Source organism: Triturus cristatus, chromosome 7, assembly GCF_964204655.1.
Source record: "Triturus cristatus chromosome 7, aTriCri1.1, whole genome shotgun sequence".
Taxonomy (NCBI): domain Eukaryota; kingdom Metazoa; phylum Chordata; class Amphibia; order Caudata; family Salamandridae; genus Triturus; species Triturus cristatus.
In genome coordinates, this window is record NC_140590.1 from 1667430398 (window position 1) to 1667443442 (window position 13045).

General features: G+C 44.4%; 1 protein-coding gene across 1 annotated transcript in view; it reads right to left on the reverse strand.

Moving 5' to 3' along the window:
- Window positions 1-13045, reverse strand: part of CDH4 (cadherin 4) — a 1855428-nt gene that overhangs the window by 666199 nt on the left and 1176184 nt on the right. The window lies entirely within an intron of this gene.

Consider the following 13045-nt stretch of genomic DNA (forward strand, 5'->3'; position numbering starts at 1 on the left):
TAAAATTAGGTGGTAGGCAATTTGAGTAGTCGTGAGCCATTGAGGTGGGGTGAGAGTCATTAGGAGAGAATGTGGGAAGTCGAGCGGACACGGGGTACCAGGAGCAGGTGCGAATCGCCATGAACAGGTGTACAATGGGAGCGGCTGTGGGGGATTTTGAACAGCTGCCATGCAATGGTAGTAGGTGTAGGGCATTCTGAACTAGTAAAGCGATTGGGGTACGTGTTAGGCTTTGAAAGCAGGTGTTGGTCACTATTAGAAGCTATTGGTCCAGGAGAGTATTCGTGGGGCATGAAAAAGAAGAGTGAGCTGGCAACAGGCATGCAGGTTACGTTAGGTATGCAGCAGATGTGAATCTGTCCTGTTTCAGCCCTTCCGTCAGTCAGTCCATAATTTACAGTGCGCCTCATCACCAGCTGCACTTTTGTATCAGTATCTGATCTTTGTCATCCCGCGAAATGCATCAAAAGCCCAAACATGAGACATCATCAGACAACCAAAAATCTGTGACTTACCATATGTGCCCACCATCTTTTCTTGGTTTGAAGTAAATTTGAGTACTAACGCTATTAAGCTGCAGTCTAGGGTGACAACTCGCTCTTTACCAGTGGTGTACTGAGTTACTACCACCCCTGATTTCCGGCATTTATGCCCCTTCCAGTCCTTGGGTTATGACATCCGAGCACTTCCCATCTTTGTGTTATGGCATCTAATGAGCAGCATCCTTGAAATACAGTGTCTGATCACCAGCAGCTCATGACATATGGAATATTGGAGAGGTTAAAGCCCTAGAGGTTCTGTAACTGGTAACAGCAGTCCTCGGCCTACGGCAACTAATCAATAGTGGCACAAGGGTTAAGGCATCTGGTCACTATTGCCCTTGAGCTGTGGCACAACAGATGACAATCTGCCCTTGAATTATGGTACCTTAGATCTTCATTAGCCCTTGTGTTATGTTTCAAAGGGTCACAGCCATCCTTGAGATATGGTAAACTGGATTACCACCAGCTCTCAAATTATGGTATCTCAGACTTCTATCAGTCCCTAAGGTATGGCACAGGTTCAGTACCAGCCCTCGAGTTATGGCAAACAAGGTCACCACAAGCTATTGAGTTATGGTATCTTGTATCTCCAACAGCCCTTCGGTTATGGTCCACTGGATCACAGTCAGCTCGTCAATTATGTACATTGGATCAGCACCAGTCCTTGAGTTATGACATTTTATAACTCAAAAAGCCTTTCAGTAATGAGACATTGAATCACCAGCAGCCCTTCAATTCTGGAATGTATGATAGCCACCAGTCCTTGACATATGGTATCTTATATCCAACACCAGCCATTGAGTTATAGCATCTTAGATCACCATCATTCATTGATATATGGTTTATTGGATCACAACTATCCCTTGAGTAACTGTACCATAGATCTCCACAAGCCCTTCAGATATGATACACTGGATCACTAACAACCCTGGAGTAAAAGTAAACTGTCTCAACACAAATCCTATTGACTTCGATATAGTACACCCCATTAACATCTTCCCTTGAGTGATAGTATCTTAGATGTTCATTATTCCTTGCCTTGAGTTAGGGTACAATGGATCAGCACCAGCCTTTGAGTTAGGGTATATTAGCACATAACCATGCCCTTGAGGTGTTGTATATTAGCTCATAACCCAGCCCTTGAGTCATGGTATCTTAGCTAACCACCATCCTTTTGAGGTATGATTCACTGGATCATCACCAACCCTTGATGTATGGTATCTTAGGCCTCCCCCAGCTCATGAGGTTTGGAATTTTGTATCACCATTGGCCCCTGAGTTACTGTGCAATAGAACACTTCCAGCCCATGTGTTATGGTTCACTGGATCACCACCACTGCTTGGCTATATGGTATTTTAGTTCACCATTTGTCCTTGAGTTATGGTACAATGGGTCGCCTCCAGCCTTTGACTTATCATTCACTGAATCACCAACAACCATGGAGTTATGGTATCGTAGCTCTCTATCAGTCAGTGAATTACAGCATATTTTATCTCCACGAGCCTGTTATGACCACCAGCCTATGAGTTATGATATCTTAAGTCTCCACCAGACCCTGATTTATAGTACAGTAGATCGACACCAACCCTTGACTAATGGTGTCTTATCTCACGACTACACCTTGAGCTCTGGCACAATGGATCACCACCAGTCATTGAGTTATGGTATATTGGATCACCACCAACCTTTGAGGTTCGTGACCTTAGATAACCACTAGCCCTTGAGTTATGGTAAAAATAATCACCACCAGTGCTTGAGTTAAGGTATTTCAGCTCCCCATCTGTCCATGAGTTATGGAAACCTTTATATCCAGCAACCTCCCAGCTATGGTATTTTAGAACAACGCCATCTCTGGTGTTAAGGTATCTTAGCTCCCTACCAGCCCCAAGTTATGGAATCTTGGTTCCCCACCAGCCCATGGGGTATAGTACAGCAGATCTCCACCATGTCATGAGTCACAATATCTTAGATCTACATCAGTCCTTCAGTTATGGTACAATGGATCAGCATCACCCCTTGAGTAATGGTACCTTAACTCACAGCTAACCCTTGTGTAACGACCAGCCTGTGGGGTTATGGTATTTTAACTCCCCACTGTGCCTTGGGTTATAGTAAAATGAATCACCACCAGCTCTGAGGCACATCAGTTATTTTACAAAATTATGGGTTTTAAGTGCCCCTAACCATCCACGCTCCTCTCACTTTCCACTTTCCCTTAAGCCCACCTCATGTGTGCTTCTCATATAATGTATTTTAACATGATATGCCAGTGTGTTTATTGAAAAATCTAAAGCTCACCACCTTCTAACCTTACTGACCAGTCTACGTCCCAGTCACCATCAGCCCTTGAGTTATGGTACCGCCAGTCTTTGGGATATGGTGTCCTTTAGCTCCGGTAATCCTTCAGTAAGGGAATCTTTGATCCACACCAGTCATTAGGATATGGTGTCCTTTAGCTCCGGTAACCCTTCAGTAAGGGAATCTTCGATCCATACCAGTCCTTGGGATATGGTGTCCTTTAGCTCCGGTAACCCTTCAGCAAGGGAATCTTTAATCCCCGCCAGTCCTTGGGATATGGGGTCCTTTAGCTCTGGCAACCCTTCAGTAAGGGAATCCTTGATCCCCGCCAGTCCTTAGGATATGTTGCCCTTTAGCTCCAGTAACCCTTCAGTAAGGGAATCTTCAATCCCCGCCAGTCCTCGGGATATCATGTCTTTTAGCTCCGGTAGCCCTTCAGTAAAATAATTTTCGATCCCCTTCAGTGGCGTCCTTTACCTCCAGTAACCCTTCAGTAAGGGAATCTCCGATCTCTGCCAGGGTTTGGAATATGGTGTCCTTTTGCTCTGGTAACCTTCAGTAAGGGCATCTTCGATCTCCTCCAGTCCTTGGGATTTTGTGTCCTTTGGCTCCGGTAACACTTCAGTAGGGGAATCTTTGATCCCCGCCAGTCCTTGGGATATGGTGTCCTTTGGCTCCGGTAACCCTTCAGTAAGGGAATCTTCGATCCCCACCGGCGCTTGGAATATGGTGTCCTTTATCTCTGGTAACCCTTCAGTAGGGGATTCTTCGATCCCCACTAGTCCTTGGGATATGGTTTCCTTTAGCTCTGGGAACCCTTCAGTAGGGGATTCTTCGATCCCCACCAGTACTTGGAATATGGTGTCCTTTAGCTCCCGTAACCCATCAGTAAGGGAATCTTCGATCCCCACCAGTCCTTGGGATATAGTGCCATTTAGCTCCAGTAACCCTTCAGTAAGGGAATCTTTGATCCCCGCCAGTTCTTGGGATATGGTGTCCTTTAGCACCAGTAACCCTTCAGAAATGGAATCTTTGATCCCCGCCAGTCCTTGGGATATAGTGCCCTTTAGCTCCAGTAACCCTTCAGTAAGGGAATCTTCGATCCTTGCCAGTCCTTGGGATATGGTGTCCTTTAGCTCCGGTAACCCTTCAGTAAGGGAATCTTCGATCCTCGCCAGTCCTTGGGATATGGTGCCCTTTAGCTAGGGTAACCCTTCAGTAAGAAAATATTCGATCCCAGCCGGTCCTTGGTATATGGTATTTCAGATCTCCACTGGCCCTTGAGTTACGATACAATGGATCAATATTAACCCTTGAGTAATGGTATTTTAGCTCACAACAAGTCAGTGACTTATTTTATCCTAGCTCTGCACAGCGCTTGAGTTATTGTATATGTGTAATAGCATGACTGCTGGTATTTATTTATAAAGTTTTATATAGCGCAAACAAGATCCCAAAGGATATCAGAGCGCTTTACATTAGGAAGGAAAGGCAGGACAATAATGCAAAAACAACAACAGGTAGGTATCAAAACACGAATGATCATAGATTACACAACAAATGCCACATGGAAGTTATATTAAACAATTGTACAAGGGTAGCGAAGGAGGGGCATAGTATTACGTAAAGAAGTATAGTAGTAAATGATGGTACCATGGAAGTAGGAACAATGACATCGGGCAGAAGAGCCTAGCCCACTTACTGAAGGAATTTATTCATCCGGAATCTTTTGACTTCCAGTTTGAACACTGTTGTTAAGGAGATTCTGCGTACTTCCGGTGGGAGAGAGTTCCATATCTTTGGAGCAGCGCCAGAGAAGGCTCTGTGACAAGTTCTCTTTTTGTTAAGGATAAGTGGTTTCAAGAGGAAAGTAGTGGCGCTTCTTGAGGCTCTTACACCACAGGCACCTGGGAGTATTGAAGTGGATGGCTTTGTGCGTCATATCGGCAATCTTTAACTGAATTCGTGCTTCGTAGGGGAGCCAATTTAGAGATTTTAGGACTGGCGACATGTGCTCATTGCGTTTGGTGCCTGTAACCAGTCTAGCAGCAGCATTCAGTGATGCCCTTAGTGGAGCCAGGGTGTATTTGGGAAGGCCACAGAGGGTAGCACTGCCCTAATCTGGCCTCCGTAAGACAAGCGCTTGGACCACCTGCTTGAAATCATTAAGTGGAAGGAAAGGATTGATATTTCTGAGTGTCCTCATCAAGTGGGTTTCTCCCTTACATGTATTGCTGATATGATTTTTCATATTCAGGTGCTTGTCCTAGAGATTTGGCTGAGTCTTACTGAGGAGTGCAGTTGAAAGCAGTGAGGTGACTCATTCAGAGGTCTAGATTGGGGATGTGGTTCTGAGGGGAGATGAGCAGGAATTCTGTTTTTGAGGTGTTGAGGAGGAGATGGTTCTCAGTTAACCAGTTTTGAGTATACGTTAGGGTAGTGTTGAGTGAGATGATGTTTTCCGGGATAAGATTTTCAAATAGAGTTGCGTGTCGTCGGCATACATGTGGAAAAGAATACCCGTGGAGTTTAGTGAGTTAGCTAATGGTTCCAGGAAAAGGTTGAAGAGGATAGGAGGATAGGGGGACCCCCATGAGAACTGGAGACGGCTGGGAGAGAGAGTGCTTTGCCTTGACTCTTTGAGATCTGTGGTGGAGGAAGGACGAGAACCACTGTAGCACCTGATCACCAAAACCCATCCTGTTTTGCAGAATGGATAAGAGGTTGTCATGATTAACCGTGTCGAAAGCGGAGGAAAGGTCAAGGAGGATAAGGAGGCAGGATTTGTTTTGATCGAGTATTTTTAGGATGTCGTCCATAACATGAGTGAGAGCCGATTCGGTGCTGTGCCCCTTCCGAAAGCCAGATTGATGCTGGTCTAGGAGTTGGTAGTTCTCTATGTGAGCACAGAGTTGGGATTGAACGCATTTTTCAAGGAGTTTCGATAGGGTGGGGATGTTGGAGATAGGTCGGAAATTATTGAGATCAGTCATGTCAACGTTAGGTTTTTTTAGTATAGGAGATACCTGAGCTGCTTTTAGGCAGTCGGGGATCATGCCTTGTGATAGAGAAGCATTTACAATCCTTGTCCAGGTGGGGATGAGTGCATTCTTGATTTCCTTGAAAATGGCCGGGGGTAACAGGTCACTGAAGTGGTTGGATGGGTTGATATTCAGGAGGATCTTTTTGATGTCTTGTTCACTAAGTGGGGTAAAGGTGTCCCAAGACGAATTTTTCTTGGCGTTCTGGGGGGTAGAGTTGAGCTTTTCTAAGAGGTTAAGTGGTGATGCTGCCCTGGAGGAGAGCAGTACAGCCTTCTTAGAAGCGAGGTCAGTGGAGATGAGTTTTAATTTCTCAATGAAGAAAGCAGCAAGTTCGTCGCAAGAGGGTGGGCTGCCTCCAGGTTCAGAGAGGTTTGGACCTACAACTGATTGCTGTTTGACCAATTTCGAAAAGTTTCTTGGGACGGTTTGCCGCTTGATCCAATTGGTGTCTGAAGTAGTTAGCCTTGGCGCTCCTGATTTGCTTGTAGTAGAGGCTGGTAGACTTAGAGGCAATCAACTAAGCTCTTCTGTATTTTCAAATCACAACCAAGCAAAGAGCTTAGTTGTGATAAAAAACGGAATAATTTGTAGACAACCTTCAACTAGCATGAATCATTGCAGGAATCATTTCAAAATGTGAAATTTAATTTTCATTTTTTTATGCCGGTGCTTCTTTTATTATAGTGTGAGCACTATTTGAAGAAAATCTCCTGTCATTGGACAGATTTCTTTAGCTCTGATTGATAGGCCGCGCACCTAGATCTCAGTGTTGATGTTTCCAAGTAGAAAGCCAATGTTTGTTCTTTCTAGGGAAACAAACCGTACTTCTGGTGGAACTTTAATGCAGGTCTGTCGAGATTCCGAGAAACCCTGCATCTTTGACTGAAAAGCGAGTGAAATATTCTCAGAGAAGAAAAGGTCTATTGGTGTGTGTATGAGGTGACATAGACGCCTTCACGCGCGCACCGCTCCTCGGCTGCAGCCTTTTCCATCCGCCAATACAAGCGACACAACTTCCACACAGTGCTGAAATTCTGAGAAATGAACCTTTGTTTCCATCAGAAGAGCGCGCCATCACTCTGGCAGTTTTTTCCAAAAAGCTTCCATTTACAATTCTTTGTTATCGAAACGGAATGGCTTGATGAGAATTAGAAGCAATGGCGCCCATAGCAGACAATGGCGCGCGCTGGGATGTCTTGTCCCAGAAGGCCATGCGCGACCTCTGCCACAAAGCCATCTTCCCTCCGGAAGCTAGACCGTCGGAGAAGGAGGACATGACTAATCAGCTTCCACAGGCTAGAAGTCTGCCCCTTCACAATAGCAGCCAGCAGACGGAGACAACTCAAAGGACTTGCCAATTCGTTTCAAATTAGGTCAGTCTACACATTTTGAACTGAATTGAACCGACTCCAAAAAGTTTAAGAGATAACTAGAAAAAGTTTTAAGTGTACGTCCAGATGCATGTACCTTTCAGTGAAGGGCACAACATTCCAGGCGCCTTAAAATTGGCTTCTTACTTTTGGAACAAAATGAAGAGTCTTGTCACTTTAAAACTATGTATGTTGTAATGGCTCACTGTTTTTCATTAATATCCCATAGTCTGTGTGCTACAGCAGCAACATCTGTGGCTTCTACCCTGGGCAAATACTTGGCGGCCATTTTATAAAGTTGTTTTAAAAAATCCTTAAAAAGAATAATAATGAACACAGTGGGTGACCACCTCACTCCGGGTCATTAGGGACAGTGTTTCCAATCCTTAACTATTAGACTACAAATCAATATTATTAGGTGGAGTACTTTAGTTTAACGGCGGCAAAGCAAAGCTACCACCCACAGAATGCATTAGATGAGCACACAAAAGTTCAGGATTGAAAACATTGTCCTTAATCGTCTGAAAGGTGGTGTACTGTACAGGTGTTTACAGTTTGTGTATTGTATTTGACTGACTGCTCCACCTACACAACCCTTGGAACACTCATCAGTCTAATATAACCTCAACCCCAAGTGTAGACCAGCAACAGTCCTCTACACCACACACACAATACCAGTCCGTATGTGTACAGAACAACTGAGAATTGTGCATATTTTACTCATGCATATATTAAGTGACCACCACCGTTCAGGTGATGAAGAATAATGTTTCCAATCCTGAACTTTTGTGTGCTCATCGAATTGCATCCTGTGGGTGGTAGCACTGCTTTGCTACCGTTAAACTAATTAGAGTACTCCACCTAATAATAATGATTTGTAGTCTAATAGTTAAGGATTGGAAACAGTGCCCCTAATGACCCGGAGTGAGGTGGTCACCCATTGTGTTCATTGTTATGTTTTTAAGGAGTTTTTAAACTACTTTATAAAATGGTCGCCAAGAATTTGCTCAGGGTAGAAGCCACAGATGTTGCTGCTCTAGGACACAGACTATAGGATATCTGTGAGAAATGTATTTTCTACTCGAGCGCCTGCCTTCTGACCGTGAACGGTCGCACCTGCCCGCGTTAGAAAAATCTCACCAGGATGTCCGCCTCGCACCTGGAAATCATGCTAGGTGATACCAAATCTCACTCACCAACGTACTATCCGGGAGCCATGTCTAATAAAAATTCTGCACATGGCATTGATGGAATTGGTCGGAACTCCATTTTACATGAGTGATGTGGAGTCACCAACATTCTGCCAATTCCGCTGGCGGAACAGAATATTTCACCCACTCCTAGTGCTGATCTAGTTACTGTCCACACCAGCCAGGGAGGATGCACCAAAGTCATAGAACATACATATTTGGTCACCTCGTCTATCCTGGACATGTGTCAGCAAGGCGTCGGCCATTTTGATGTTCATTATCTTGGTGGTATCTTGGTGTTGGCCTTTTGGCTTAAGTAGTTATTTTCCACACCTTACAGTTGGGTCTCTTTTATTCTATGAGACTTCTTCAGCATGTTACACACTCTAGGAGTGGCTGATGCACGTGCTGCACGGACAACTGGTATGGAGTAAGCCCATGCTAGGGGTAGTCGTTCAATGTTCTGTTACCATCTCCCTGTGGCGCAGCTAGACCTAGTGCTGCCGTGGCGTACTTGTGTTTGCCGCCTGTGGAGGCTGTATCTAAGAGCTGGGGGGGGGGGGTGCTGGTAATTCCTGCGACAGCAGGTGAGGGGGGGGTAGGCCGCTGCCCCAAAAACCTATGCCGCCTGGGGAAGACCGCCCCGCTGCACCCCCCCCTCTCCCAGCTACACCACTGCTACTTCCTGCACAATGAGATGTGCAGGCACCTATAAAACTTGACATTTTGTACAAGTATGATAAGCAAAGTGTTTTTAAAGTGAGTTCCCTTTTATTTTTATTACAGTTGCTCTTTTGTTTTTGGCAGTATAGCCTTTGCCCTTTTACGCTTTTTCATCCCTATACAGTGACTTTGTCTTCTTGTTCATAATGCAGTTTAGAAAATACAATCATAACTGTACATGTCTGAGATTTATTCAACAGCTTTAAGTTTTGCACACATTTTACCCAGTTTTCACTTAAAACGGAATTACCACCCCCGTTGTAATTGAAGCATTAAGTGTTCTTTACCTCTGCATTGACGCTGTGCATTAAAAACTCTTAGAACTTTTTAAGTTCAATCGAAAATCTCTGCATACATTTTCCAGTTTGCAATTTATCTGGTCAACATTCAAGGGGCATGAATCACAATCTGTGGCCTGGCCAGATATTATCATTGTAAAATGACCCCATTATGTATCTGCACATGGGAGAAAATGGAGGAAAACTTTGAAAGACCAACCAAGCTTCACGAAGGACGGAAATTGTTAACTTTGTACAACCTTGTGGACAAACTAAAACTTTGCAAACTCCCAATGCCAACATGATTTAATGAGTGCTAAGTACACATGAAGAAAGAAACCTAGAATATGTTAATCGAAGCTTCCGGGGAACAATTGAGGCAAAGAGCAGCTACCTTAGCCCTTTCCCTACAGGGTTACATGCACCTTTGGCCAGATCATTATAAAACATATCCCAAGGTTGTGAAAACCTGGAGTCAACTTAACAGTTTCCTGATTGAGGTGTGTACGATGGCAATATAATGCTTCTTCATAAGACCTCATATGGGGAGAAGATGTGGCCCAATGGCTAGAGCGGTCGACCTCGAACCGGGTTCGAATCTTGGCCGGGACGCTCAACATCCTGTGATTCTGGGCAAATCACTTAATCACGCTGTGCCTAACAAAATGAATGTGTCCGCCTGTAGCGCAACTGGTGCTCATGTAAAGCGCTCTGAAACCTTCGGGTCGAGTTTGCTCTAAATAGCCCCCCCACCACCGAAAAAATATATATGTAAGTGGCCATCCAGGTAGTGAAAAATTTAAAACTAAAATGTAGAATGGTAATACTATAGGATAAATTAAAGAGGACTAGAAAGCTCTGCAAGTGGGTTACCAAATGAGCACAGATTTGTGTTGTGTTCTGTGTTATAGAAAATCATAGAACTACTACAACAAACAAGCATTTGTAAAGCAAATAGATCTTGGCGGTGACACTTTTGTTTTGTGTCAGATAGTCGCCATGAACATGCCCATATTTGCAGTGGCCATTTCTGAATGGGTTTGTTAAAGCATTAAAAATGCTTTCAATGATCGCCACCATGGTTTCTTGAGCATCCACAGTGGCCAACTTCAAATGCATCTGAAATATTTTACCAGACCCATTCAAAGTTGGTGAGATAGATGCATGCGCATTATCGGCAACCATCTTTGAATGGGTTTGTTAAAATAATACAGGACCATTCCTTGGTGCCAGATGCACATGCTTGCTCATAGGCAGCCATCTTGAAATGGGTAAAACCCCTTTTTAAGTTGGACGCCGGCCAATAGTACAGTGGTCAGTGGTGAGGGGTAGGGGTGCAATGGAGGAGCAGGTGCAAGGAGTGATATGTGAAAAAAAACATGAGTTGCCTTGGAAGGGGTGCGGAAAGCAATGGAAGAACTGGGAAAGTATGGAAACAACATGGAGATTGAGGAGGAGTGGAGGCAAAGTCAAGTAAGAATCAGCCCATGTGAAGAGCAAGAAGACACCAGCACAACCATAGAGTGCTCAAAGTAAAAACGAAAAATGTAGTTGCCTGAATGCAATCAACATCAGCATTGGAATTATACAGGACAACCCATAGGAACACAGTGAGTCCTAAATGTTCCCAATTGAGACAAATACAAGAACGGGGAGAAAAGTCATTGAATCAAGAGGAGACCTTAGACAACAAAGACATCTAAGTATGAGCGAGGGGCTGATGCAAAGCCCACACTTTATATATTGGAAACAATATGTCTGGTCAACATACAGATAAAGCTGTCTGGAACTGAGAAATAAAAAGAACTCGGAGAGTTGAAACAAAGGCCAGAATTCAACACCCTGAGAAGCCCCCAGCTAAAATGTAAGAACAACCATACAGAAATGCTACTCTTTGGATCTTTAAGCGGACTTGGGGACAAGCTTTCACTCTGCTTACCCAAAATGCAAAACAAAGGGATGCGCAGTACCACACAAAGGCATATATGATCCTTTTTCAAACCAAATGCAAGGCCTTAATGGGACCACTAAGCACCTGCTGGGATCTTAGGGAATATTGTTAATTCACATACTGCAAACTAATATAGATAAACATGCATCCTGCAAAATGCTAGTACTAGTATTGGGCAAAGTGATTGCCTGCCCCTACGAAGTGGGTGAAGGCAGGCCCAAGTTCGCATTTCCTCTCCATATTCCATGCAGGCATATGCCAGCATCAAAACAACAGGACACCAGGTTACAGGTAATTCTGTTACCCACTGTCACTTGGGGCGGTCTTAGATGTGATTGGTCTGAGGTATATTCAATGTCCACCACAATGCAGCAGTGTTGGGCCTTTTCTCCACTTTCGTGTAACTTCTCCAAATTCTGGAAGTGGTGACAGGAGAGGTGCATGAAGCTGCTCAAGGCTATGCTAAACACTTGCCCCTAGGCGCAATTAAAAAAAGCAATTTGGTACCTTGTAGGGCAAGACTTTGCAACTTTGCTCATTCCTCCCAGTTCCCTCTACTCCCTGAAACGTATCAGACAGCATACCTAAGTAGAGAGTGCAACCAAAGTCCAGAGGAACATAAACAAATGCAGTCATGCCACAGCAAAGGACTAGTGTTTTTAAGCTTTTTCAATTGGAAAAATCTGCCTTATTGTTTGAAGGACATTTCAGAATCTACAACTATGCCCTATCTCACACGAAACAGTTTGATGCCCATCGATAGCAGCGATGAATCGCGATGCTAAAATGGAGATCTCTAAGTGGAACGAACAGTTTCAGATTCGAAAGGGTTGGGTTTGAGAACATTCTGCAACATCCTCCAGCATATGGAGGATAAAACCAAGCAGACGGTGCCGCTGCTTGTTTTATCCATGCTTCTAAAGCTTTTAAGCTCAGAACATATGGTGTCCTTAGCACACATGAAAAACCTGACCTGGTGTCTGGAAGCATATGCTGAATATTTTAGATGTCTCGAATCAAAGTCTCAACTCCATGTGTTGGAGGCGTTGTGCGGTAGGGAGAAACGGCAACTGAAGAAGTGCTCTAGCATTACGATGATTTTGGTATGGCCGCCTAGATGCAGTAACGTCGGTGTGGTCCAGAATTACCAAAGCAATACCCTCGCCTTCTGCTATCAGCCAGCTTCAGAGCACAGTCTTTCAATCAATCAGTCATTTATAGAGCGCGTCAAATCACCTGTGAGCGTCTTGAGGAAGTCTTTCTTTCAATGCACTGCGTCGCTGCACTATTACAGTATTCAATGCAGTCGAAACCGTATTTATGCTTCATTTAGAGGAGGGCAGTAAAAGAGGATTTGCAAAAAAAATTACGTTTTCCGTCCGCGGCTCTCGGGGCTTTGCTGCCCCATTCAGAGCTCTAACCTTGGCAGATGCTCTAAAGGTGGGGACACCCCATCTGCACCACAGGCCAGCTACGTTATGATGCTACCACGTAGAGATCCAGATGCCCTTTTTACGGAGGCATATCTGATACCATTTTGATAGAGTTAGCACTCTGCAAAAGACCTTCGATTAAAGGGAGCATTGTGTCTAAAATTCTGGTCAACTTGCTGGAAAGTTAGGGAGACCCAACGCGTGGGCACTGACAAT